This window comes from Corylus avellana, chromosome 7, assembly GCF_965113065.1.
Source record: "Corylus avellana chromosome 7, dhCorAvel1.hap1.2, whole genome shotgun sequence".
Classification (NCBI taxonomy): Eukaryota; Viridiplantae; Streptophyta; class Magnoliopsida; order Fagales; family Betulaceae; genus Corylus; species Corylus avellana.
The window spans coordinates 15,180,226-15,206,727 of NC_142496.1; the positions used below are offsets into that span (position 1 = coordinate 15,180,226).

The 26,502-nt window shown below is 35.3% G+C and overlaps 1 long non-coding RNA gene and 2 pseudogenes across 1 annotated transcript; all 3 read right to left on the reverse strand.

The window, feature by feature from the left end:
- Window positions 1-4,484: 4,484 nt before the first annotated feature.
- LOC132167737 (uncharacterized) lies at window positions 4,485-6,905 on the reverse strand. Its single transcript, XR_009438712.2, has 6 exons — window positions 6,556-6,905; window positions 6,244-6,339; window positions 5,280-5,383; window positions 5,013-5,114; window positions 4,839-4,889; window positions 4,485-4,760 (listed from the first exon to the last, which is right to left on the reverse strand). It is a non-coding gene; the product is annotated as an uncharacterized LOC132167737 (long non-coding RNA).
- Window positions 6,906-11,289: 4,384 nt separating this feature from the next.
- On the reverse strand, window positions 11,290-12,697 carry LOC148584521 (class V chitinase pseudogene; annotated as a pseudogene).
- Window positions 12,698-20,549: 7,852 nt separating this feature from the next.
- The window catches only part of LOC148584522 (cysteine-rich receptor-like protein kinase 19), a 46,267-nt pseudogene continuing 40,314 nt past the window's right edge, over window positions 20,550-26,502 (reverse strand).

A 26,502-nucleotide genomic window follows, 5' to 3' on the forward strand; every position in this document is an offset into this window, starting at 1 on the left:
TGTTGGTGGATTGTTCCCTTTTTTTTTTTTTTTTTTTTAATGAAAAGGAGAAAAAAAAAAAAAAAACACGGATTGTTTTTTTTTTTTTTTTTTTTGGGGTTTTCTCTGGTGTTGTAGGATGGCTTCTATGGGATGTGCGGGTTGGCTAGAGGGATCGTCGACAACTATGGAAAGCAATCAAATTTAGGGCTCTGATACCAAAATTGACACAGGGAAGCTGTAGAAATTGTTAGCAAACAAAATAATGGACAAATAAAAGGATTCGCTTCTCACCAAAAAGGATGGAATCTCACCATCAAACAGAGTAATCACAACTCACATGAATAAGCAAAAAATTTCTCATAAACTGCTCTTGAAAGTAGGGAATACATAGCTTTTATTGACTTGACTACTTATTCTACTTTGATACGGAAAACGAAAAGAAAGTAAAACACTACTACTTGGACAAGTAGTGATCCACGTGTAAAGAAAGGACTCCTTCATTATGGACTACCACTTGTCTTGGACTAGAACATAATTAATAAAGATAATAAATTGGCTGTAGACACATGTACTCCGTCAAATGGCCAATGATATTATGGCATTTCTTGATTTCCTCTAGTTTTATTAATTATTATTGGTTTCCTCTCTTTGGGAGAAGGGTCTGTACAAGAGTGCAAGAGTGGACACATGAAGTCTTTCTGGTCCCAGTTTTTTGTTTATGTCACTGCCTCTCAGAAATGCAATATGCTTGCTTAGGTTTTCCAGATTAGAGCAAGTACCATTTCATCACTGTCATCATTTGTGTGATTCTTCTTATAAAACATTAAGTTGTGAGTTCCAGTCAAATTTTATTATTCTAGTCCTCTCCTTTCTACATTTTTACAGGTTTTGAGGTTTCTCTGTAATGGTTTTGAGACTCTAATCCTTTAGATCTGTCCTTTCCTAAAAAATTTGATCTGGGGTATGGTTTCATGATAATATACAAATATATGTGCGTGTACACATACATTATGTTATAGATGTATGTATATATGTAGCACTGAGCTACAATATACACTCTGTGATTCTTTATGCTCACACCTTAAACGACAAGCAGAAAAAACATACATAGAGAGATGTGCAATAGGGATTTGAAGCGGAAAACCCTCCATAATTGAGATGAAAAGCTGTTTAATATGATAGGGTAATCCAGGATTGAGATGAAGTGTACACTTAAACTAATTTTATTGTTTCTATTCAGAAATTGCAACTTCCAAAAAAAATTTCAGAACTGCCAGGTGCTTGTTTGCTTCTTCTTATGCTTGCTGTTGTTATTTTTTTTAATCTTATTTCCTTTATGTTAGGGGTAAATATTATGGGTGCATCTTACTTTGTATCAACTCCATTTTAATTCATATTCAATCAGCTTGGTCCACCTCAATATTTCTGTGGGTGTTTTTCATCTGGGCAATCATATTAGGCAAGAGATTTTACTTGTCATCATCTCCCTCATCCATTGTGAGATTGAAGTTATACCTGATAGATTCACTGCAAATAGAAACCCTTGTTGTCTAATGTGGCAAAAGTACTTGGTCCATCTGTTGAGGATCTTAGATAAAGGCATGGAATTTATGGATTCTACTCTGGATGACACACTTTCATTGTGAAAATTAATTACATGCATACAAATAGCTCTTTTATGCGTTCAGGAAAACGCTAATGACCGGCCATCAATGTTAGAAGTTTCATCAATGCTAAAAAATGAAACTGCTGCTCTAACAATTCCAAAAAAGTCAGCTTGCTCAAGGAAAACAGATGAAGAGGATGAAACTAAATCCACATTGCAGCATGAAATTTGTTCTAATAATGATGCAACAATCTCAGAACTTGTAGCATGATGAGCGTGGAGGACTTGGGAAATATACATGTAACGCCCAGATTCCAGATTTCACAACCTTTTTATTAAAACTTTCATGAGTATCTGTCTTTAAAAATTCTCACAGATTAACTAGGACATCTATATTCTTTATTATGTTTGATAAATCATTAAATCACCATCTAACAATTCTTGATCCACATAATTAAATTGTAAAGACATTTAAACCTAGTACTCCAAAGTCCTTAATAAACTATAAATACATTTAATACATCATAACCAAACCACATAGGATCTTTTAAAAAAGGTGTACATATGACTTTAGTTTAGCAAATACATTTATCATGTTTTATATTTCTTTTCTTTTTTTTTCTTTTTTTGGCAAGATCGACCTGATAAATGAGTAATGTTACAAATTTCTTTTGTGTGCTTCCAAAATTGATATGACTTTTAAAATTACCTTAAAATCAAAATCTAATAATAATCTATAACATATTCAAAGATGATTTTGGGAGAACACGAAAGAGACATAAGTGAAACATTTAGCATTACTCCTGATAAATGACTATTATAATTGGTGGTTGTGTAAATATTAAATTTTTGTTAAGAGATATAATATACTTCCGCCGCATTAAGATGAGGCCCTTTCAATACATGTATGGTCATGATGTTTTAGACTTGCTGAATAGTGGACTCACATATTCACCTATAAAATTGTAAACTTTTTAACAGTTAATTAGCACCCGAATGCTAGAAAGGGGGGAATGAATATTACCAAATTGGTGATTAGGCGGGTGAAATCTGCCTAACAAAATATGTAAAGAATGTAATAAATAAATGTTTATGATATGTACACTACAAGAAATTAGGTCTTTAGGGTCGACTCAAAGTCGCCCCTAAAGGTCCTAAAGTGGACGCTGTTGCCAACAGCGTCGACTTTTCGACCCTAAAGGTGTCGACGCTAATAGTCCGACCCTAATGATCAAATGTTTGATTATCAGGGTCCACTTAAAAGTCGACCCTAATGATCACTTTTAGCGTCCACTTTATCGACCCTAAAAGCCACAATGTTTTGACCCTAAAGATGATGTACACGAAAGCGAAAGTCGACCCTAATAGGCAAGCATTAGAGTCCACTTTTAGTTAACCATTAGGGTCCACTTTGTCGACCCTAATGGTCCTTAAAAAAAAATAATAATAATAACTATCAGCGTCCAAACTAAAGTGGACGCTGATAGTTAACCATTAGCGCCCACAAAGTGGACCCTAATGGTCCTCAAAATTTTTTTTTAAAAAAAAAAAAAAAAAAAAATTAACTATCAGCGTCCAAACCAAAGTGGACGCTGATAGTTAACCATTAGCGTCCACAAAGTGGACCCTAATGGTCCTCAAAAATTAAAAAAATAAAATAAAAATAAAATAAAAAATAAAAAATTAACTATTAGCGTCCAAACCAAAGTGGACGCTAATAGTTAACCATTAGCGTCCACAAAGTGGACCCTAATGGTCCTAAAAAATTTTAAAAAAAATAATCTGCGATCGATCGCACTTGGAGTGCGATCGATCGCAGTACCAGTAGGTTTCCGACATTTTGCGATCGATCGCAGTTGGAGTGCGATCGATCGCAAAATATAAAAAACCTACTTGAAAACTCTCTGGTACTGCGATCGATCGCACTCCAAGTGCGATCGATCGCAGAACCAGGGAACACTGGTATGAGTAACATACATCGGCTAACTCCTAACCACAATACTTCTAACATATATCAATAACAGTCCCACTAATACATGTTAACTCCAATATAATCAAGTAACAAAGTGAGACATCTACAGTCCCAAGACAATCATTGAAAAAATGCCCGCCAGCCCCCATTAAACATGACTCTTACAAAGGCTATCAAGTCAAATCCCAGTCACAGCCAAAATAGTGAATAAAAAAAGCCAAAATAGTCAAATCCCAGTCACAACCAAACTAAATTGGCAAGCAATAAAAAAAGGTGGTCCTCTCATCCAACCTAGCGTTGGGCAGGTTTCAAATCATCTCTTTTATATAATTTTTGGTGAGTAGGGGGAAGGGTGCCTTCCCTGTAGATTTTGACAATTACAGGCAGCAAAGAGACATTAAAACAGCTACAATATAAACTTTCTTAACCCACATTTGCCTATATTATAACAAAAACCTACTATCATTGTTTGTTGAAACTGACACCACAATCCCTATGGACCGCCAAGATTAAACGACCACACACACATGTACCTACTGGAAAATTTGGGATGCTTGAGAATTCAACCACAAGAATTCAACCACAAGAACAGCTTTACATTGAATAGCTATAGATGCTTGAGAATTTGGGATGAGTGCTTGTTAAGCAACCACAAGGTCTAAGGATTGGAAGCAGCTGTTTATTTCAACTAGTCTATTTCAATTGCCCATTTTAATCAACAAATCTACTAATCTTGTTTAAGAAATTATTAATTTTGTCAAAAGCATTCACTTTGTTCTCATCATCTGTTAAAAAGATTGTTGACTAAACAAATGAAGTAAAAGAGCAAAGTAGTTAGGGAGGATTAATTCGATTTATCCTCATATTATAAATCCAAAGAGAGAGAGAGAGAGAGAGAGAGAGAGATGAAGAAAGAGTGGGAAAGAGGGAAGGAAGAGCTACTTAATGAAGCTATTAAGTTTAAAATCAATAATAATTAAATTATTACATATCAGACCTAACAAAAGTATTTACCTGAGATAAAATTTTAGCACATTCAGCCATTGAAGACAATTCTCTCCGCTGTGATGCTGCATCAAAACGAGCAAGCAATCTGTTCTCCAGTTCTACACAAGGACAAACACCACTGAAAAGGATAAGAAAGCCTATGACTCCAAGCGATTTTAGGTCTCCTGGGCTGCTGTTGAACTCCATCAAATACTGCAGGGATTAAATTAATAATGCAGTTAGCACGTTCTAACAAAGGATATCATAAACTAAATGATCAATTGACAATACCTTTATAAGCTCTATTGTTTGACTAGCAGTTTCTCGCTGAGCATCTGCACTCTGACAAGAAAACGCCATATAAATGAAAACATAAAATAACAAAGTTTCAATAGAGATGGTGATAAAATTGTATTAACTACAAGGATCATAACCATATGGCAATGAAGCATGGGAAAACTCTACCTGCAAATGATCTCCGATCTTTGCAGCAGTCTGTCCAACACTTGAAATACGTGAGTCCAACCTTGCAAAGCTATCAAACAATCCATCTACACCTTTTTCCAGCTGAAAAAGAAAAGATACAGACAACCATCATTTTTTTTTTATAAGCAAAGCAAATTCATTAAAAGCACAAGGGACATATAACCATCATATGTAACTCAATTTTCAGATTCATGGGAAAACTCATTACGTGTATCACAATTCAAAGCAACACTTCAGTTAACTAACCTCAGCGAGTGTCTTGCGGTGCTTAGAATCTTGGACAGAGACCTCCTTCTTGAGATTAATTACTCAAGCGGCTATCGAGCGCAATCCACCCTCTTTGGTTCATTCTGAATCAATCAAACACTAAGTTTCATCAATCCAAACCTGTCCTGCAGCACTTACTTTCTAGTACCACTCTCACACACCTCATTGAAGAAGAATAGAATTAAAGCATAAACCAGGGAAATGCATGTGGTTTTCTCAATTGTGTGTGTGCACCCAATAAAACCCATCGGCAGTGGCACTAAATATTAATCAATTCTCTCGGCTCAGATTTCATCCCGCTAATTATGCGGATCTAGGCATGCAAACTCCCCCACGTCAAATAAACACATCACGTGTCCGGCCGATGCTTTCAATTGCCTCAACTGTGGTGTGCACGATGGAGTTGGATTTCATTGACCTTCACCAACTGTTGACTTCTACAATTAGACTTAGTCCCCCTACTACTTCACTGCTTTGCAAGGGCGGGCCATCAACTCAACTAATCCGCCGGTGGCATTTATTTGATTTTGTTTAAATATTCAGTTTTATAAAAGTGGCATCATTAATTTACCATACATTGTCTTTTAACTAACTAAAAAGATTCCAAGTTTCCAAAATTAATTACCCTTCCTAGGCAAAAAGTCAAGCACATGAAATGCATTAATTTTTCAAATAAAATAAAGAATAAGTTAAGTTTTTCTGAAATTGCATACATTAACTTCACAAAATAGACAATATTTTAGTCATCTCAAAACAACGCGTCAAATGAAAAATCACCCTACAAGTTCCAAACCTAAATCTCTAAGCACATCTCTCACAGTAAATCATCGAATTAATTACCAAAACAGAAATGTGTAAGACTAACAAGACCTAGCTGAAATTGAAGACCTGGAAGACAATAGGCAAATCTGCATAACATAAATTGATGCGTTTTGAAGCCTACCTTAAAGTCATCCACATCAAGAATGAGTGGGAGAGAGCTAACAGCTGAGGATTTTGAGGCTTTATCGTTCTTGACAGCATCTCTGCTATCTTTCATCTGTAACAAGTCAAATAACTCATAAGAAGCATAAGAATGGGATCGCACAATTTGAAGCTCGTGGGTAATGCAATTGAAAATAATCTAAACTGGCAATTCCTTCAACAAAGATAACAAATTCATGACAAAATTAAATATAATGGGATAATTATATAATAAAATAAACGTTTTCTTTAATTAGTCCGATCTCGTAGAGAGCAAAAACGGAAATAGCACCTCTATGCGGCCTGAATGAGCGAAAGAGACACTGACAGAAACGGTCGCCGAGGGTTTGATTGCCCCTTCACTGCTTGGATGGGTTTAGATCGACGGAGATAGCTACCGGAGAGAGTTGAGTGCGCCGGAGAGTGATAGGAGGGTCGGAGAGAGAGCTGCCGGAGAGAGAAACGTGCGCCGAGTGAGAGAGATCGAGAGAGAGAGAGAGAGAGAGAGTGATGAAGGGGGTGGGACTTTGGGGTTAGGGATTTGGATCAAACAAATATGGTCTGAACTTTTCAGAAAACATAAAATGGTCTGAAAATTTCAGAATATTAGCGCCAATTTCAGATATCCCGCCACTTTTTCTAAATTTTTCGCACTCAATAGGGGCGACCTTAGTCGCCCCTAATGAGCCTCAAAAAAATTTTTAACAATAGGGGCGACCTTAGTCGCCCCTAATGAGCCTCAAAATTTTTTTTTAAAAAAAAAATTATACTTATAATTTTTAATTTTTATTTATTTTTGTTTTTCTTTATTTTCTCCTGTAATATGTTTTTATTATTATAATATTAACTAATAATTTCCGTTTAATAAAGATCATTAAGTTGATATTTATCTTATAATTAATTCTAAGATCAATACAAAATTCAAAGATAATATAAGATCAATATAACTAATGCACTAAGATAATATAAAAAGCTTATAGTTCAATTAAATGTTCGATTGAACCTTCAATTGTATTCAGTTTGATCGATCAATTGATCTTATCATGATCAATCTAACTAATTCATTAGGATCAATCAGATGTTTGATCGATCAATTGATTCTATTACGATCAATCGAACTAATTCACTAGGATCGATTGGATTTTCGATCAGATGTTTGATTTTATCACGATCAATCAAACTAATTCACTAAGATCGATTGGATGTTTGATCGATCGGATTTTCGATCGAACATTTAATTGATCATTTGATTCTATCACGATCAATCGAACTAATTCACTAGGATCGATCGGATGTTTGATCGAACATTTGATCCCATTACGATCGATCAGACTAATATGTAATAGTATCGATCAGAATTGATTTTATCAAATGTTTGATTGAACCTTCAATCATGTCAAGTTGTATTGATTGTATCCCGATCAATTTAAGTACTGCACTAATATAATATAAAATGCTTAGACTTCAATTCAATGTTCGATCGAACATTTAATTTGTTTGATCATTTGATCTTATCACGATCGATCGATCGAATGCACTAGGTAGGACCAATCGGATATTTGATCAAACCTTCAATTTCAATTGTTTCAATCATTTGATCTTATCACAATCAATCGACCTAATTCATTATGATTGATCGGATATTCGATCAAACCTTCAATTTCAATTGTTTCAATCATTTGATCTTATCACGATCAATCGAACTAATTCATTATGATTGATCGGATATTCGATCAAACCTTCAATTTAGTTGTTTCAAGTTTCATCGATCATTTGATCCTATCATGATCGATTGAATAAATGTACTATGATCAAACGGATGTTTGAATAAACCTTTAATTTCAATTGTTTCAATTTTTATTGTCACTTGATCCTATCATTTCATTGTATCACTATCAAAGTTGTTGTACATTATGCAATAAAAATTAAAATTAAAAAAAATTATATATATATATATACATTCTGCCTTTCTTTTTTTGTTTCTGTGACTGAGATCGATCGCATATTGTGTGCGATCGATCGCAGTCACAGAATGTACAAGTTTGTACATTCTGTGACTGCATCAAATTTTTTTTTATTTTTTTTTTATTTTCCTACCTACTCTTTAGGGTCGACTTTGTCGACCCTAATACTTAGGCATTAGGGTCGACTTTAGTGATCACTCTTCAGCGTCCACTTTGAGTGGACGCTATTGGTGAATAAAATTATTTTTTTTTCTTTTTTTTTAATTCCTACACATACTCTTTAGGGTCGACTTTGTCGACCCTAATACTTAGGCATTAGGGTCGACTCTAAAGTCGACCCTAATGATCACTCTTCAGCGTCCACTCAAAAGTGGACGCTATTGGTGAATAAAATTATTTTTTTTTTCTTTTTTTTTTTATTCCTACACATACTCTTTAGGGTCGACTTTGTCGACCCTAATACTTAGGCATTAGGGTCGACTCTAAAGTCGACCCTAATGATCTATCTTCAGCGTCCACTTTGAGTGGACGCTATTGGTGAATAAAATTATTTTTTTTTTCCTTTTTTTAATTCCTACACATACTCTTTAGGGTCGACTTTGTCGACCCTAATACTTAGGCATTAGGGTCGACTCTAAAGTCGACCCTAATGATCTCTCTTCAGCGTCCACTTTGAGTGGACGCTATTGGTGAATAAAATTATTTTTTTTTCCTTTTTTTAATTCCTACACATACTCTTTAGGGTCGACTTTGTCGACCCTAATACTTAGGCATTAGGGTCGACTCTAAAGTCGACCCTAATGATCTCTCTTCAGCGTCCACTTTGAGTGGACGCTATTGGTGAATAAAATTATTTTTTTTTTTCCTTTTTTTAATTCCTACACATACTCTTTAGGGTCGACTTTGTTGACCCTAATACTTAGGCATTAGGGTCGACTCTAAAGTCGACCCTAATGATCTCTCTTCAGCGTCCACTTTGAGTGGACGCTATTGGTGAATAAAATTATTTTTTTTTTCTTTTTTTTAATTCCTACACATACTCTTTAGGGTCGACTTTGTCGACCCTAATACTTAGGCATTAGGGTCGACTCTAAAGTCGACCCTAATGATCTCTCTTCAGCGTCCACTTTGAGTGGACGCTATTGGTGAATAAAATTATTTTTTTTTTCCTTTTTTTAATTCCTACACATACTCTTTAGGGTCGACTTTGTCGACCCTAATACTTAGGCATTAGGGTCGACTCTAAAGTCGACCCTAATGATCTCTCTTCAGCGTCCACTTTGAGTGGACGCTATTGGTGAATAAAATTATTTTTTTTTTCCTTTTTTTAATTCCTACACATACTCTTTAGGGTCGACTTTGTCGACCCTAATACTTAGGCATTAGGGTCGACTCTAAAGTCAACCCTAATGATCTCTCTTCAGCGTCCACTTTGAGTGGACGCTATTGGTGAATAAAATTATTTTTTTTTTCTTTTTTTTAATTCCTACACATACTCTTTAGGGTCGACTTTGTCGACCCTAATACTTAGGCATTAGGGTCGACTCTAAAGTCGACCCTAATGATCACTCTTCAGCGTCCACTTTGAGTGGACGCTATTGGTGAATAAAATTTTTTTTTTTTCCTTTTTTTAATTCCTACACATACTCTTTAGGGTCGACTTTGTCGACCCTAATACTTAGGCATTAGGGTCGACTCTAAAGTCGACCCTAATGATCTCTCTTCAGCGTCCACTTTGAGTGGACGCTATTGGTGAATAAAATTATTTTTTTTTTCTTTTTTTTTTTAATTCCTACACATACTCTTTAGGGTCGACTTTGTCGACCCAAATACTTAGGCATTAGGGTCGACTTTATAGTCGACCCTAATGATCACTCTTCAGCGTCCACTTTGAGTGGACGCTATTGGTGAATAAATTTTTTTTTTTTTTTTTTTTTTTTTTTTTAATTCCTCACACTCTTTAGGGTCGACTTTGTCGACCCTAATAATTAACCATTAGCGTCGACTCCTAAAGTCGACGCTAATGATCTTTTCCCCGCCTTTTGAATATTTCCCGCGAGAATATTAGGGTCGAGTTATTAGCGTCCACTGTAGAGTGGACGCTATTATTCATCTTTTGGGTCGGCTATTAGCGTCCACTTGGATGTGGACGCTAATACATAACTATTAGGGGCGACTTTCAAAAGTCCCCCCTAATAGTTGAGTATTAGGGGCGACTATAAAGTCGCCCCTAATAAGTCGCCCCTGATGAGTCAGTTTCTTGTAGTGGTATGTGTTGTTATTAAATTGTTTTACTCGCTTTATATTATAGAGTATGAAGTTATATATGTAGAGAAGAAAAAGCAAAGGAAAATAAAGTTTGATTTTACTATTATGTATAAACCACCTCTCTAAAACAAAACGGCTATAATATTTTATAAACAAACCTTTTTTTGAAAATCATGCGCTGTGATTGCTGCTTTACTAGCATATAAAAATGAATTTTTAAATGTAAATGGAGCTCACTTCACACACGACTAAGGTCAAGATATTTATATTTCTTGAGCTGTGAACTCACACGTCCACCTGTAAACATCTTTGAAGAGGCGGTTGAGGAAGACCCGTACACGTGTTTGGACTAGTGTTCATGAGGTTAGCAGGAGCCCTCCACCTTTTAAAGAGCTGGCTTGTGTTAAGTCGATCAGTTTGAGGTATATATATATATATATATATATATATATATATATATATATGCCAATTAATGTGGCGTGGTTTGGAATATTGTAAAAACAAGTATTTATACTACAAATAACACATCACATCCGACTAAGATAATTGCCTTAATTAAAACACAGCATATTTGATAGTTGGCCTTATTAATGTAGATATATAATACAAGCTTCTTAATTAACACGACAGATCTGATACAGGCCTTATTGTAGATATATCATACAAGCATGTATGTTACAAAGTACAAATTCACGCTTGTCGGATTATTGGCCTGCCAATACATCTGATAATAGAAGCTTCTAAACAAGTACGACATATCTGATTACTGGCCTTAATATTGTTGATAATACAAGCTAAGCGCTTCCAAGCAAGAACTCATGATCATCCGCGTCCCATGCATGGAAAGCTTCGACAACAATAAAAATTACACGTTACAAGTTAGAATAATGAAGACTAGAAATCCAAAGAGAAATATATAGTCATAACCAAATTAATTCATACTAATTAATTAATTACCTGCAGTTGAAAGAGCCCAGTCAGCAGTGTCGTCGTCCACATGCCATGCAAAGTAACCATGCAATCCCATGAGCTTTGCATGTCCAATCTTAATGGAGATGGTATGCGTATCATCGTAACCAATCCAGGTAGATCCATTATAGAGATAGTTCGTGACATATGCGGGATCGTACTTTGCCACGGCAGGAGGTATCTTAATGGTCACGATTTTGCTATAAGATATGGGGTCTAATCCAGGCACCGGTCCCCGGGCGGGTGAGAGTATTTCATGGTTATTTTCATTTACCAGAATCCAACTGCGACCATAAAATGGAAGGCCGAGGACTATGAAGTTTCTTGGCACACCTGTACGTTGATATGGAATAGAGATTAAATAATTAAATTTGTTATTTTTAAAAATTTAAATTTTTGAGATAAATGGTTATTTAACTGCACCTAGCTGATCCAAGCACCGACGCCGTACTCGATGCTAAATCGAGAGATTAATGGATTGTTGAATGGAGCAGGCGGTTCAGTCAAGTTGGGTGAGGAAATGGGGGTATGAATGTCGTAGGCCATTACGTTGATCCAGTCCAAGCTATCTACGATTTCCTGAATGGGATATTCCAAGGACGGCCAAAAATATGAGGAGTAAAAGACATCGGCTGTTAGAAGCAGACGGTCATAGCCAGTGCGGTTGGCCTCTTCCTCCAGGGCAGCTCGCCATTCAGTGAGGAGTAAGCCGAGGTTGGTCATTTCATCGCTGGTGTAGGGATATTGCCAGTTGAGGCTAAGGCCAAAGTAGAAGTTGGTCCTGGCTACATCAATGGAGGAGTTTATGAATGCTTCACGGGAACTGCTACTGCTAGTCATGGAAGCAAAGATGGAAGGATTAGAGGCTTCTCCACCGATGGATAAAAAGGTTTTAATATAAGGGTTCTGTGAGCAGTGCACGGCTTTGGTGAAGTTTTGAAAGATGCCCTCATAACCGGGAGGAAAGGTGACTTCGTAGGTGGTGTCGTTGACATAAGCAAAGGCAGCAAAAAGATGGTTGAAAAGGGTAGGGCTTATGCTGGCCACCGGGAAGCCGCTCTGGTAATACCAGTATCCGGCTTTGACGGCATGATCATTGGCCAAATTCAGAGAAGGCCCGGGCTTGGAAGGCTGTTGATGGTGGTCAGCTAGTGAGGCAGTAGTGCTGAGAAGCACCACCCCAGTGATCGAGAGCAACAGTAGTAGTACTAGAGAGTATTTGCTCCTCATCATTTTTTGGTCTCTTGAAATATTATGGTTGGAAACAACAACAATTCTTGGCCTTTTATAATTGCATGCGTGCATGCATTTTACATTTTTGTTTTGTAAAAAGCTACTGCATGCATGCATGTAGACACGTACGTACATACACTTGAAAGTCAAATTAATTATGTGTGTTGTAACTTCTTTTTGTATTTTCTATGTGGGGGGTCCATTTGAGTTCAAAATTTTGACATTAATATTGTAGCAAGGCTGTTCCTGCTGCATGTACAAGGTGTCTTTTTAAATATTTGGGCATTTTTTTTCTTCATCTTTTTTCTTTATTGGCCACATGATAATTGAATGACCGACTTATTAATTTTCATTATCTAATAATTTGACATAGACCCAATGAGAAGTTTTCTATTAGATTGGAGAAAACTGATTGACATCATTGAAGGGGTTACTCAGGGCCTCGATATCTCAAAGAATACTCAAGCTAGAATGACAATTATTCACCGAGACTTGAAAGCAAGGAACAAATATTATTAGATGACGAGATGAAACCTATGATCCCAGACTTTGGTATAGCTAGAATTCATATCAATCTATATATGCAATTCATATTTATAAATTTTCACATATAAATCTCATGATGACACTAGTATATTAAAATTTGGCGGCGAGTTGCCCCTCGCCACCTCGGGGTTGGCTCGCAGGCTAGGTCATCAAATGCGAGATGCCCAACCAGCAAACAACCCTTTCCTTTTTTCTTTTTTTTCTTCTAAATAATTTTTTAGTTTTTTATTTTATTAATTTTTTATTTTAATTTTTAAGAGAATAAGGGTATTATAAGAATATAATAAAAAAGTTACTTTTTTGACACACTTTAATAATTTAATATACCATTTCCGCACACCTTAAACTTTATAAAATTATTTTATAAACGCCTGTTAATTAAAGGAACTTTGTTATATTTTTTTCGTTCTTTATTTTGCCTATGCGTGAACATCATGTATAACATAATTAAAATTGAATGTTAAATCAATCCATGTCTCATTCAAATGATCCCATTTGCAGTTGAGAGTGACAAATTGTAATTTCTTTTCACTCATCTTGTCGTTGGTTTGTCAGCATTGGTGTAACTTGTCGGTTGCTTTTAGTTATTGTGATTGCTTTAATCATTAAACTCTCATAGGCAAAACCAAAGAAAGTCATCCATTTCTATTCCAGCGACAAGTCAGAGAGCCCAAAGTCATCATTTTATCGCAATTTCATTAGGGGATTCTTATCACGGATCTCATTTCAAATCTATGTTTTTTCTTTAGGGGTCTTTATAATTATGATGATAGGGATTTAGATGCACCTGTTGCACAAAAGTCATCTTTTATACCACCAATCAGAAGCTGATACATCAGCCATTTTTATTAAACTTATACTTTTTTTTTTGAAGTGTATTAAACTTATACTTAAAATAAACATACAATTACACCATATTACACTTTATATGAAATAAAAAATTAATTAATTTTTTTTAAAAAAAATTGAAGGGATGGCTGCTGACTGGCCATCCCTCCCCCACTTGGGGTGGCTGCGCGGCCACCTCCAAGCCATGGCAGTGGTGGCCAGCCACCCCAGATCCAGTAGGGGTGGCCGCACGGCCATGGGAGTGGCCTCGCGGCCATCCCATGGCCTATGGGGTGGCCCGCAATCCGCCCCATGGGCTGGGGGTGGTGGCCAGCCACCACTAGGTGGCTTATCTCTTACATTTTTAATTTTTTTTTTTTAAAAAAAAAAAAAAAAAAAAATTGATTAAACCTAATATAATCAGGTGGTTTGGTTTTATTTTGTTATTATGCTCTATGCTAAGGTAACAACCGCTCATTGGTGGGCACAAAAGGAAGATTTTGTGCAACCTCCTTATATAAGTTATTCTCAATTATGATTCTTCATAATCTTGTTAATTTGCTGCATTAAAATCTATGTTTATTGAAAGAAAAGATAATAAAATAAACATAAATCGGAATAAAGGAAATTGAGATAAGAATTTTATGTGATCTATTCCCATGTTCCGATCTTTCCATTTTTTTTAGCCACATTAATTTACTCTTATTGAATAAATAGTTTTATAATACAAATAATCCGAATATATAAGAAAATTGAGATAATATTATAAAATAATATGGAAGATTAAATCAAATCAGATTTAAGTATATTTATAAATTTGATTTGATTTGATTTGATTACGTACAATATATGTTAAAATTACTTTTCTCATAAAATCATATGATATCTAAGAATAGATTCTAACTTTTAGCTGTAATAATGCTGTATGTCTTGCTAATGGAAGCCACAGATGCAGTTTGAGATGGCCATCGTTCTATAAATTACAGTGTACGTTGGGGGACATATATAACAGTAAAGTTTGCCTGCCAATTTTGCAGACCTTTCATGTGAAATTGTTATCTAAATTATTGACATTCTTATAAATTTTTGGGGTCACATTACTTGCCTCCCTTCCACCCTATTAGGAGTGTACAAGCGGTTATGGGTTGTGGTTAGCAGTTATTGGTAAAATCGCTTACCGTAATCGCCCAATGTGATTTTTAAATTTTAGTAACCACAACCGTTCCGCTTAGGCAAATAACGATTATTTTATAACTAAACCGGCTGTTAGCAGGTTATTCAAACCAATTATGGCGGTTTTATAACCCTTTTTTTATATATGAACTTTTTGGCTTTTTAAGGTATTTTGAGCATTTTTTGGGCTTATTTTAAATAGTTTTGAGTCAAAGTGTTCAAAAAATGAAAAAAAAAAAATGAATATGATGACACTCTATCCCTGACTCTAATTTAAAACGACACCGTTTTGATGTTTAACACTAAAATAAAGTCGTTTTAATGTTATATTTTTAATATATATTTACACAATTTCCGGGTCACAGGGAGATTTAAGTTAAAACACACGCACCAGCTAAATAACAAAGATTAATAGGGTAAGAGTTCAAGGTAAGGAATAGAGAGAAAGGAAGCAGATAATAGTTGTAATCTGAATATTCCTCCTCGTCTCCTCAACTGAATTTTCCTTATATGCATTCGCCAATTACATGGTCAAGGATTTACATAGTCATACAATCGGACAACCCGTGGCGGTCCTCCTCTATCCACCGTTAGATTTCCTTGGGATCTGCATCGCCAGTGCATTGCCAATATCGTGACAAGTGGATTGCCGGGGACAAGTCCGGTATGGCTTCTGCAAAAGGTGGGCCACCACCTACGTGTGTGATGACAAATCCCATACCCTTTGTAGGGTGGATCGTGCTGATTGGATGCCATGTTCCTGTGCAAGGACATGCGCCCTTTACGATGTGATCGCCACTGCTGTTTAGATCATAGGTTAGGTAGGAGAGGCATGGCGCCGCTTAAGGCCCCCTCGTACGGCTTGCTGTTTTTAGAGAGGCGGATCGTTAAGGCGAGCCCTCTTCCTCTTGTGGATGGTTCGCCGGGGCAAGGTTAGACTCGACGGATTCGACATAGCGGCCCCCCATGTTGGATTGGTTCGCTCAGCGATCCAAGGATCTTGACAGCCATCCCGGGCCTCTAGCGGGGCTTGGGGAGATCGCAGGTGTAAGAGCATTTTTAGCGGACTTTTTATAAAAGAGTCTATTTCTTAAATTTAGAAAATATGTTCAAAAAATCATAAAAAAATTTTACAGCAGACTCTCTAAATGAACCATAAACATTAGGATTGCTACAGTAGAACCCAATGTTTTGGATTCCACTATTGTAATCCTAATCCTTATGATTATTAAAATATAAAAAAATAATTCTCTCTCTTCTCTCATCTCTCCTTTCACAATTCTCTCTCATCTCTCCTCTCATATATATAATATAATTAAAAAAATAAATATTTTAATGATATAGGGAATGCTAAAGGAAGCTATTGAAGTATATTTTGATATAGAAAAGCAAAAAGTAGTTTACATCCTTAAATGTAAGAAAAATGACGAGTAAGCTGCTGGGAATGCTTTAACCCAGAGTGACAAGCCTTTCATGGAAAGGCATCACAGTTGTTGAAACTTGATTACTGGTTTTCTCCCTAACAATATATATTTATATTATTATATATAAGACTAGGCGGTTAGTGGTTATAAATCACTTTTTTTTACTCTAAAATCACTAATCATTCTGTCCTAGGCGGTTATCTGTTTTTTATAACAGCCTATAAAAACAGTTTTAAGCGGTTAACAGTTGTGTGAAGGTTATGACCGCTTTGTTTATACACCTTTACACCCTGCAACTTACATTCACCGCATCAGTAACCAATTTGTCGAGCAATCTGGACATAGGACACAAATTTGTCATTAAAACCATATGTCACGGGTATCAGTGGCGGAGTCAGCCTTTTCATATTGAAGGGGCCACTAAACTAAAAATTGTTTTCTTAATTTTTTTTTTTCACCATGTGATGAACTAATACTTTTTTCTATTTTTTATTCTTTTTCTAATCACTGGTACTTAAATATAATGATGAATTGAGCTTAGAATTGTGTCAAATTCTCCAGTTAAATGTTTAAATTCTAACAACCAATATTCTCAATAGTTAATAGCAAAAATATTCAAATTACAAGACCACTTAGATTAGGAATTGAACTTAGAGTACTAACCTCAAAAAGTGTGACATGCGATGAGTTATTTTGCACCTCGTTGATTAACATCATATTCTCATATATGATGACCCAATCCAAGATCAAACTCCAATGAACTAATATTAAATTTACATATCGAAAGCCCTAATTTAATAAAGTCGAAACCTGAGAGAGTATTTGATTTGAGAAATTGAGAGGGACTAAACCACGAAGGGAGAGTGAGGCCAGGAGAAGAGAAAGGGAGAGAAGAAGCTGGAAGCTTGAGAAAGGGAGGAAAACAAAAAACAAAAGAAAGAGAGTGGATAGTGGGAGACAAAGAAATAAAGTAAATAATATAAAACAAAGTGAGTGGTGGGGAAGGAGAAAATAAAAACAAAAAAAAAATTTTAAAAAAAAAAACAAAAAAGAAAAAAAAGAAAGAGGAAGTTGATGGAGAAGGTGGGAAAAGAAGAAAAATGAGAAAAGAAAGGAAAAAGAATGCCGAAGCGCAAGATTTGAGAAGCCAACGAGTAATGGAGGAGTTTAAAAAATTTCACGTAGGGGCCGCTTATATATTTTTTTCTTAATAGTTTGAAGGGGCCGGTGTAGAATTTTTTTTTAAAAAAAATCCCACATAGGGGCCGTGGCCACCTCTTGCCTCCATGTGGCTCCGCCACTGACGTATAAAACAATTTGATATGTATCTATCAAGATCTACCCATAAAAACTGCAGCCTTCGTCAATATTCTTCGACGACAATGGTGAAAATTTTTATCCAAAAAATCTTTAAAAGCAGATACACATGTCTCATCTGATAATTTTAAATGAGGTATTACAGTGTACGTATACGCTAATCAAAATCCTACTAATTTGATCGGTTTTTTCTTCCCATCTTTTGCACGTTGGAGTCTCTTCTGATCCAGTGGAATGCGACTGCGTCCTCTTCAACCAGATCATATCACGTGTCTTATAAATATATATTATTTTGAGACATGACCAATACCCAATTGTACGTTACAATTAATTAAATGCCCTAGCTAGCACCCAGCTACAGCTTTGTCCTATGGCCAATCTTTTAATTTCTATTGTAGTGTGAGCCAGCCCATGTTGGAAATGATTAGGGCTTGACAGAAGAGTAAAAAGATAAAACAAGCATAGAAGGTTAATCAGTATGAGGAAAACGTGCTGTTATAGGTAGAGAAAGGATTATGATAGCTTTGGTTGTTGGTGCGTGGTTGATTGGGTTTGTATATCACAATATTATGTTGGTAGGGACAGGGTTAGGACCATTAAACAGAATACTGCTCTAACAAAACAAAATCTTAGAAAATGACTAAACAGAATCAAAACTTAAAAAAAAAAAAAAAAAAAAAATCCTTCTTCCCCTAAATTGCTACTAAAAGCAAATCTAAAGATAAGACAAACAGGAAATACTGCACTTTGCTGCTCATTGTTTTTCTGTTGATATTTTTTGCTCAATCCTTTTTTTCCCCTACAAATGCTGGATATATATAGGATGGTAAATTTAATTAACAGTGTTTGTTCATATTGCAACTCAACATTGTTTCTATCCTTGGTTTCAGTTTTCCCTCATTTGTATACTTGCAAGAGTTGGACATACGGGAGAGGACCAATGGGAAGGACTACTACTACAATGTCTCTACTGGAAATGAGATGGAGCGGATCAATTATATATATTGTAATACGTGAGCCAAGGATGGTCATTTTTCATCGATCATGTTCATGTAGGAATACTGCATGCCATGAGGCTAAGGCCAACGTAGTTGCAATCTCTGGCTATCTGTGTATTTTATTTACTAATCCTTATTAAATAAAATTCTACTTTAACACAAATTCTAATCCCCTCTTAACTCAAACTATTTCACCAATCAAATATTTTTTTTTGTTGCATATCTAACCGTGTACGTATTTTGTGTCGAAAATAACTTCTATGCGGTCAATGCATAAAATTGGGGTTTTGTGCAAACCATTCATTGGTTGCTACGTAAGTTAGAACACTCTAAAAAAAAATAAACACCTACACCTGATTATATCAGGTTTAATTACTTTTTTTTTTTTTTTTTTTAAATAAATAAATATAGAGGGTGGCAGAGGGAGGTGGGGGCGGTTCACCGCAAGCCCCCCCTGTGGCCTGGCCCCCCCCCCAACTGGATTTGGCGCCACCTCGCGGCCACCCATGCCGACTAAGTGAGAGAGGGAGAGAGATCCGATTGGGCGGTGGGCAGAGGAGTCTAGGCGTGGGTGGTGGTTCGATTTGATCGGTGGAGGCTAGCAGCGGTTGGTGGAGGCTGACGGTGGCTAAATAGCTGTGTGGGGATTAATCCTATACTTTGCAAACATGCATTTTTCTTGCAATTTTCTAAAATAGATGATGTCTCAGATGCTGAGTGGTTTGCACAAAAGTTGGCTTTTGTGCAACGACCACACAACAGCTGCTCTCTTTGGTGTCACCCCATTTGAAATCTTGATTTATGTGACATCATGACGTTTAAATGAAATTGACATAGTCTATTTCATTTTTCATATTTTTATTTTACAAATTTAAAATCATTGAAATTCAGCAGTAGCGTTGGCTAAGGAGGGATACTCCTCTTGTTAGTACCGTTGACGACTTTCCATATTGGGCCTAGACAAGATCATATTCTATATGGTATATTGTGTAATTGCGCCATTACAGGTGTGGATGTGTGAAGATATTTCTATATATGCTAAAGTTACTGTTGAAGGCATTAATGCTACTATGGAGTGCGGACATGTTGCACGAAAAGATATTTCCCTTTGTATTATGAACTTTCCTATATTATGCAGTGTTACCGTTGTATTGTCAAAGAGTTTCCTTTATGGAACACATTGTACCGTTGTAGTTAATGTTTTTCCTTTAATATTTTTCCTAAACCAATCTCTTCTACATAATTTTTGGTGAAGCTCAATGTGTACTTGATTCTATTAATTCTTTTGCTTTATCACTTACATATATGAATCTTTCTAAAAACTAGTAACTTTTCAGAAAGATAAATGCTTATGATCATGTAAATGCTCTGCAATTTCCACAATTTGCTTAAGTTTTTTGCCTGTCCAGCCCAAAAATGTTGTTATTTCCTGCCTTATTCCAAGGATCCCAGGAAGATCTAATAAGCTTTCCCCAAAGTAATCCAAATTAAATGTCATTACAATGATACGAAAAACATGTAAATACCCTGTCTGAAACTATATTGCAGAAAGACCTCCATGCTTAATTATCGGGGTACAAATTGGGAGATTGTGGTATCATTAATAGAAAAATTTTCTAGCTGTAACTCAGATTTATTTTCCTCTTCTTCATTTCTTTTTGTAGAAAAATTTGGCACTTTTGGAATTGTCAGAGCTGCAATTTCACTTTTTAGCATTGAAGGAACCTCCAATATGGATGGCCTATCAGCTGCATTTTCCTGAACGCACAAAAGAGCTCTTTGCATGCATCTGATTAGTTTACATGATTAAAGTGTATCATCCAGAGATGGATCCATAAACTCCATGCCTTTGCCTGATTTCCACAGCTCATATGCCTGAGATAAATGAAACCATCATATATCAATCTTGCTGATCATCAGCAAACTTCAATTTGCAATTACACAAAACACAAAAAAGACAAAAGACAAAAGCATGATTAAACCAACTTACGTAATCTAGGAGGTTTAAATTTTCATTCGCACCATAACAACATGCGTTCCTCTTCCCACTTATGATGTGTAGATGTAGAACTCCAAAGCTATAAACGTCATATTTGGTAGAGTACAAACCTCGTTTAACAAATTCAAGAGGAACGTAACCACTGCATATATGCAATATTAATTATTTGACTGGAATGTTTAAATTACTAAACTTCAATCTTTAAATTACTTAATATGTTCCAACAATTCGGCCTGTATTTGCTTCATGTTCATCTTTCATGAAAATTTTAGCCATACCAAAATCTGAAATCTTAGGTTTCATTTCGATGTCAAGTAAAATGTTACAAGCTTTGAGGTCTCGATGAATGATTGTAAATCGTGAGTATTCTTGGAGATATAGAAGACCTTGAGTAATCCCTTCGATGATATCAACTCGTTTTCTCCAATCCAAAAGAGATTGTCTAGCAAGATCTGCATCAATAAGATCAAGAAAAAAATTGTTACATGTGTTCCTAAATATGATTCTTCAATTAATTAAGTATAAGCAAATTAAAAAGATTCTAACCAAAGAGGTAGAAGTCCAAGCTTTTGTTAGGCATGTACTCATAGATCAGCATTTGTTCATTCCTTTCAATGCAAAATCCCAAAACTCTCACAAGATTAACATGTTGTAGTTTTGCTGCGAGTGTAACTTCATTCTTGAACTCCTCAAATCCCTGTGTGGAAGCTTTTGAAAGTTTTTTAATTGCTATTTCCTCTCCGTTTGCTAGTATACCCTGCAACATACACACTCGTAGTCAATAGTCGTGGTAAGAAAATGTGCAGAAGAATTTTGTGGGGATCACGTGGCTGGAGGATGAAGAAGCCAGTTAGAATATTTCTTCCTTCTTTTGTAACTAGCTGAATACAAGTTGGATGATTGGCTAAGTGGTTTATCTTGTCACCTGATTTAGGATTAGTTTTGTTATTACAGTTATCTTAGGGTTAGAATTCTTCCCATTTTTTAGTATATTTTTGTAGTGATAGTAATTATGGACTAATTATACAAAGCCTAATTGTAATTAACCTATGACTAATTAAAAAAAGTTAATTTACCTTGTAAACGGGACCATAACCACCCTCTCCTAGCTTATTTTCAAATGCAAATTTGTTTGTAGGCTCATCAATATCAGCATAACTAAAGACTTGAAGATCAGGAACATTGCTATTGAACTTTCCAACAGCTGCTATGCTGTCTTTTTTCCCTTCTGCTTCTTTATCTGCTTCCACCGTCATATTTTAAAGCATCAAATTTTCTCTCTCTTTTTTTTTTTCTTTGTTAATTAAGCAGTAAATAATAAAAATCCTACCTATAATACAAAAGGTACAAGAGAAATTTTACCTTGTGCTTTTAGCTTCTCTTCCTTAATAATAACACATCACCGACACTAGGAGGAAGAAAATTGCAGCAGTACAATTGTAACCAAAACGATCACTAACAATCTCCATTTTTGGTGCTTATTGTTGTCAATCCCGTTATGAATCTCTTGAACTGAAGCTAAAATCATCATGCAAGAGATAGAAACATGTCATAAAAATAATGCTACATTACAATATTGTCAAGTAGTTTTAATTGTTAGTATTCGTAAAAATTGGATGATATGGTAATCTATTTAGGAGACTCATGTATATCTGCGATATATAAAAATATTGGATGGCGTGGTAATAAAAATTAACCCTTGTCATAAAAATAAAAAAAAAATAAAAAAAAATAAAAAAGAAAAGAAAAGGAAACAAAGGTCTAATTTTTTATTACCACATCATCTAAATTTTATAGAAGTCGTACATGAGTCTATTAAATAAAATTACTCAAATAATATATGTTCTGAGATTAATGCAAAATAATAGCTAGCATGTTCTAATTACATGTTAATCTCATGTGTTTCTAGGATTAGCTTATACATCATACTACATATATATGGACATAAATTAGTGTATCGTATTTATTAAATCACTAGTTATCTCAAAAGCTTACGTTAATAGAAAGAAATGAATTTAATCATTCAATCAACATTTTTATTAACACTCCCCCTCAAGTATTAGTTGATGCCTAACTCGTAAAATATTTAATTGAAATGGAGGGTGAATTGATGGAATAAGGGTTTGAACTCATGAACTTTCGCCACTTATTCTAAAAATTTAAACTAATTATAAGAAAAGATAAATTTAATCATTTAATCAATACTTTAATGGTATGAGTGGACTTGGATCTTGAGCTATTGCATATAAGTTGCTGTTTTTTTTTTCTTTTTTTTTTTCTTGCGGGAAATATTGATCTTATCATATATACTAAAAATAAAAGTCTTCTGAAGAAATAAATCAGGTTAAACATGTTTCATATATTCCTACCTGCAGCAAGAGAAAGCACCCAATTATTGTCATCGTTGGCGACATGCCAGACATAGTAACCGAGCAGGCTCATCTCCTTGTCGCATTCATGTTAAATCAATCCATGTCTCATTCATGTTAAATCAATCCATGTCTCATTCAAATGATACCATTTGCGTTTGAGAGTTACAAATTGTAATTTCTTTTCACTCTTGTCATTGGTTTGCCAGCATTGGTGTAACTTGTCGGTTGCTTTTAGTTATTGTATATGATGGCTCTAATCATTCAACTCTCGTAGGCAAAACCAAAGAAAGTCATCCATTTCTGTTCCAGCGATAAGTCAGACAGCCCAAAGTCATCATTTCATCGCAATTTCATTATGTTAGTTCTTGTGTTGGCTTAATTCAGTTCCAAAATGCAGAGGCTACTGTTCACGAGCTCAAACACTGATATAGAATGCTCAGAATCCAATCTCCACCGTTCATAATGTAGATTCATATGTTATGAACGTCCCTGCAAAATTTCAGCTCAATCGGACCACAAACGCCCATCGATCGGGGCTGTTGATCAAGACTGGACAGCATTTCCAGAATGCTGTTTCACCCATGTCCGGACATGCCTTCCTCGGGTCCGGACCTCATTTCCAGAAACTCAAATTTTGCTCCGCAAAGCCGTGTCCGGACAGCCCATTAACATGTCCGGACACCCCGTAAGTTTGAGGCCCAAAAACGTGATTTTAAGTGGTTTAAGTCTAGGGTTTTGTCGGGGGAATATATACATCATTATAGAAGATAGAAGTACGAATTTTCACCCCCAGAGAGTTCGTCGGAGGCTGTGCTAAGAGAGATCATATGTGGTGAGCGTTAAATTGAATCTCTTAGAGTTTTAGTTATTCCTTTGATAAATCTACGGTTGAGAAGTCTATCGGAAGGGTCCGGTAAAGGAGAATCACGTTGAAGAAGATTGTGAGCAAGGAGACGAGTTGTAGGCTTGTCGATCTTACAGAGCCAAGGTCTTGCAAAGGGTTGTAAGTGTTCCTAGTGTCTGTAATCTCTGGATAATCTTTTGATAGTGATTTCCTGGGTTTGGCTGCCCCGGAGAGGTTTTACTTTTAGATCGGTTTCTAAAAGGTTTCCTCTTCGTCACCAAAATATCTGTGTCTGTCTCTTTATTGCTTTATATATTTTGGGTGATTGAATTGTTTATTGCTTCATTATATTAATTCCGCATAAATTGTGATAAACAAGTTTTTGGAGTCGGCATAGCGTTTTTCACATTAGGGTATTCTTATCACGGATCTCATTTCAAATCTATGTTTTTCTTTAGGGGTCTTTATAATTATGATTCTTCATTCTTTTGTTAGTTTGCTGCATTCAAATCTATGTTTAGCGAAAGAAAAGATAATATATATAATAAACTTAAATCGGAATAAAGGAAATTGAGACGAATTTTATATGATTCAGTTTTTAATTTATATCCACATAATAAAACTTTAAGGACTACAGTTACTCTTATTAAATAGATAATTTTACAATACAAATAATTTAAATATATAGAAAAATATTTAAATTTGATTTGATTTGACTACAATATATGCTGAAATTACATCTCTCATAAAATCATATGATATCTAAGAATAGATTCTAACTTTTAGCTGTAATAATGCTTTATGTCTTGCTAATGGAAACCACGTACAAATGCAGTTTGAGATGCCCATCGTTCTATAAATTACAGTCCAATATTGCAGACTGTTCATGTGAAAATGCTATCTAAATTATTGAGATTCTTATAAATTTTTGGGAGCATATATAGTACTTGCCCCCTCCCACCCTATTAGGAGTGTACAAGCAATTGTGGTTATTGATAAAACTGCTAACCGCAATCGTCTAAGACGGTGGTTATTGGATTTTAATAATCACAACTGCTCCACTTAAGCGATTAGTGATTATTTTATAACTAAACTGGCGGTTAGCGGTTATTCAAACTAATAACTGATAGTTTTATAATTTTTTTATTTTATATATATATGAGTTTTTTTAAGTGTTTTAGGCCTTTTTTACCTATTTGTTGGGCTTATTTTAAATAGTTTTGGGTCAAAGTGTTCCAAAAAAATAATAGATATGATGAAATCATATTTCTAACTCGTATTTAAAACAACACTGTAATACTAAAACGACGTCGTTTTAATGTTATATTTTTAATATAAATATATAATATATATTTATATTATGATATTATAACAGCCTATTAAAGCGGTTATAAGCAATTAACGGTTGCGGGAGGGTTATAACCGCTGGTTTATACACCCATACACCCAGCAACGTACATTCGCCCCAGCAGTAAACCAACTTGTCCAACAGTCTGGACACAGGACACAAATTTGCCGTTAAAACCATATATATGTCATGGCCGGGTATAAAACCATATGATATATCTATCAAGATCTACCCATAAAAACTGCAGCCTTCGTCAATATTCTTCGACGACAAAGGTGAAAATTTTCATCCAAAAAGTACTTAAAAGCAGATACACACGAACATTCATAAAAAAATTTAGAATGAGGTATTACAGTGTACGTATATGCTTATCAAAACCCTACTAATTTAATCGGCTTTTTCTTCCCATCTTTTGCACGTCGGAGAGAGTCTCTTTCTGATCCGGTGGAATGCAACTGCCATTAAGCTAAATTTTTCTTCAGTAAACTTCTAGGGCATGGCTTGCATGCGTCCTCTTCAACCAGATCATACAACGTGTCTAATAAATATGTATTATTATTATTTTTTGTCTTTAAATATATATTATTTTGAGACATGACCAATACCCAATTGTACCTTACAATTAATTAAATGCCCTGGCTAGCACCCAGCTACAGCTTTGTCCTATGGCCAATCTTTTCTATTTTCGTAGCTCTAGTTTTCAGAAATCATGACCAGATTCTCAGAATCCGTAGGGAAGGTTATATAATAGACCTCGCGTAATGACATGTCGTGTCGAAATAATTAGCATAATTTAGTAATATACCTCCTGTGATACTGCATGCTTCTGCTTATTTTTCTTAATAATAATGACATTTACTAAGCATTAAAAAAATAAATAGAAGATTTTACATTTAGAGATCTTAATCCTAGCCTGTAGTGTGAGCCGGCCAGCCCATGTTGGAAATGGTTAGGGT